Below are 3,222 nucleotides of genomic sequence, written 5' to 3' on the forward strand. Positions count from 1 at the left end.
GCCTTTCCTGTGCTTCTCAGAAAGGGAATTGGCAGCCAGGAGCAGGTTTCAGGCTGTTGAAGACGGGAAGGTTTTCTTGGGGGTGACGCGGTGATGCCCCCACACTTCTGAATGCGTTCGCGCGTGACAGTTTTCTGCGCAGCAGGCCCAGAGCGAAGGTGCGAGCTGCGCACATAGAGCAGGAGTGACCTGTAAATGGACGCGAACATTCTGGCGCTCTGAATCCTCCCGCTCTCAGAAAGAGATCGGAAAACGGCTGTGGGTTGCTCTCGCCCAGATAGATAGCCTTTCCTGTCTGGCCAGTGAATTTGGGGTGAACTGGGATGAGTGATCAGAAATAGAGGGAAAACTGGGACATAGGCCTGGCCCGCACAGCGAGGCCAGTCCTCTGCTATTCTCAGGGGCTCCCGGGACTCCCTCCGCGGGCGGACAGACGGATGCCTGGACCAGCGCTCAGTTACTGAAAAAAGCAAGAGTCGTTTTTTAGGAAATAGTTTATTTATTGGTGGGTGTTTTTTTTCTTTTCAGGAAGCTATAGAGAGTTATTTTCTCCACCTTCTATTGTCCAGTAGTCCAATTCTGAGGCAATGCATGAGCCATTTAAAAAGACAGAGAATGGAAGACAAATGTTAGATTTATGACATTTTTAGCGTTTACATTTTAAAACTTGTAAGTTAGCTTCTATTGAAAGTTGGATTGCAAAAATTATATACCTTCCTTATCTGCAGTTATGTGAGAAAAAACTCACGAAGTTATGTTTCAGAACTGCAGAAGTTGAGTATTACAGAAAATATAATGAAATAGGTCAACTACTTGATCTAAAAATTAAATAGTGGGTATTTTATTAAGATAAACCTATGTATTTACTTACTCAAATGCAGAAATTTCTATGAGGTATTAGGTTTTGTTTTTTGGGTTTTTTTTCCCTTCATTTTCAAAGGGGAATGTTGGTGATCTCAGGTCAAAATTTTTGTATCCGCCCTCTAACCAAACTTCTTACTATAAGGAAATGTCCACCAAACCAATAATTTATTGTATAGTTTAGAAAGCAAATATTTAGGAGTCAGTAAGTGACTATATAATACAGTGCTATTTTCATTGTTATTATTAGTGATGTTGCAAAAATGGTTAAAAGCACTTAGAAGATCCCACCTCCAGAATTTTTCATAATAATAAAGATAACCATTTATCTTTATCATGATATCTGAGGCACTTTCTTATGGTACATTAGAAATCTGTGATAATAATAATAGCCAACAATTATGTAGAACTTTCTTGTGCTTTTTATAAGTTTTTAATAGACCCTGTATAAGTAGCTCTACATCCATTGATTTTTAATTCTTACCATGACTCTAAGACAGATACCTTTAATATTTGCAGTTTTGCAAATGAAGAAACTGAGGCTCCGAGAAAGAAGTTAAGTAAGGTGTTTAAAGTCATTCATGCAGTCAGAGGTAAAGCCAGGATTTAGTAGATAGTTCAGTTAATATCTTTGTAAGTTTACTATTGCAATGAAAGAGAAACCGCTGTTAGGGGTAGCTGCCTCCTCTGAAGGAGAAAGGACAGAGTGTAGCGGAGGGCCTCAAACCCCTGGAGCCCTACAGATCCCCTTTCCCCACCCCTTCCCCTGTACTTTGATCTTAGACAAGTTTCAAAACTTTCTGAAGCTTCAGTTCCCTCTTTTGTAAAAGGAGGAGAGACGCTTTTACTTAGTGGAGTTGCGGAGAGAGGGACCTAAACAGAACAGGTGCTTCAGAACGGGGAGCTCTTATTTTATCAGAAAAAGCGCCTGATAACATCAAAACACAGTATATAAGCATATAATCAAGTCCTGTGGACTGCTCTTTGCCGCTCTCTTTGGTGTTCTGATTCCAGACACGGGTGGACCAATGATTCTATATGGAAAATCCATTCAGTGCAATCGGAATGGGCCAGTGATTAGTTCTGTAAAGGACAATTTATGTTCCTCTCACTTTCTTACTATCCAATCTGCAACATCTCTAAAATATGTAACTATTTGCAAGAAACATATATCCTGTCTGATGTGATATCCACATGGTATATAGTGTGAGATTCCACAATCCTTTTCGCTGAGATGTAACAGACACTGGTCGTTTATTGAAACTAGATCCTACTTTTAGTTGAAAATTACAAACAAAAATTTCTTAGGTTGCTGGGTTTTAATAAAGTTTGTTTTTGTCTTCCGCGGGCAATGTAAAGTTCTTTCGTGGCCAGGTAAACGTAGGAATAGTTAGGGGGACAGAGAAGATAAGTGAAATTTCCTGGGTCCCAGGCACTCCAGGGAAACCTTAAATTCTTGGATACATAAAATATGTATTGGGACAATAATATGGTTAATAATAGGGTCAAAGAAAATCCTTCCTGGCAATCAATAATAAAAAAAAAAGTTGGCTTAGATCACAACCAATAATTCCATATCTAATCATCGGGAAGCCCACATTTCCAAGGGACCCCTCCCCAGGACTCATCAGATACCCCATGGCCTCCGAAAAACAAAGACTGCCGCTTCCTTGGAACCGCGTGGCTTCAAGAGCTGGACCCAAGAGTGGCCACTGCGTTTGCAGTTCGGGAGAAGCCACTCAGCCTGGGAAAGTGGGCGCTGAAAGCTCAGGCTGAACTCTCCCTTTCCTCTTCCCTCTAGGGCAGCGACTGCAGCGAGCAGGAAAGGAGGCAGCCTGAGCCCTGGCCCCAGGCCGCGGCGTCCTGAAGACGGAGCAGCGACGGCGCTGGCGGGACCCGAAGGCCCCGTTTCCCACACCCCAGCCCAGACCCCCTGCCTGGCATCTCCCACCCCTAGGCGCTCCTGACCTCCAGGCCCCGGGGCGGATTCGGCCCCTTCACCACCATCTCCGGGAAGAACCAAACCTTAAGTTGGGGTTTTCTTGAGTAAACAAGTCTTTTGCTCGATGATGGATTCCATGCGTATATATTTTTGAAGGATTTGAGAAGCAGCATTTGGTTTTTTGATCTTCATTTTTGTGACAGTCCCTCCCTCACCTGTACATTTTTTTTTGTGATTATTATTTTTCTTTCCGCTCATTGCACCTTGACCCGCGAGTGAGAGGACTCAGAAGCCAAGAGCTCGCTCGCAGGGAGGATGTACCAGAGCCTGGCCATGGCCGCCAACCACGGGCCCCCTCCTGGGGCGTACGAGGCGGGCGGCCCCGGAGCCTTCATGCACGGTGCGGGCGCCGCGTCCTC

Source organism: Myotis davidii, unplaced genomic scaffold (assembly GCF_000327345.1).
Source record: "Myotis davidii unplaced genomic scaffold, ASM32734v1 scaffold524, whole genome shotgun sequence".
Taxonomy (NCBI): domain Eukaryota; kingdom Metazoa; phylum Chordata; class Mammalia; order Chiroptera; family Vespertilionidae; genus Myotis; species Myotis davidii.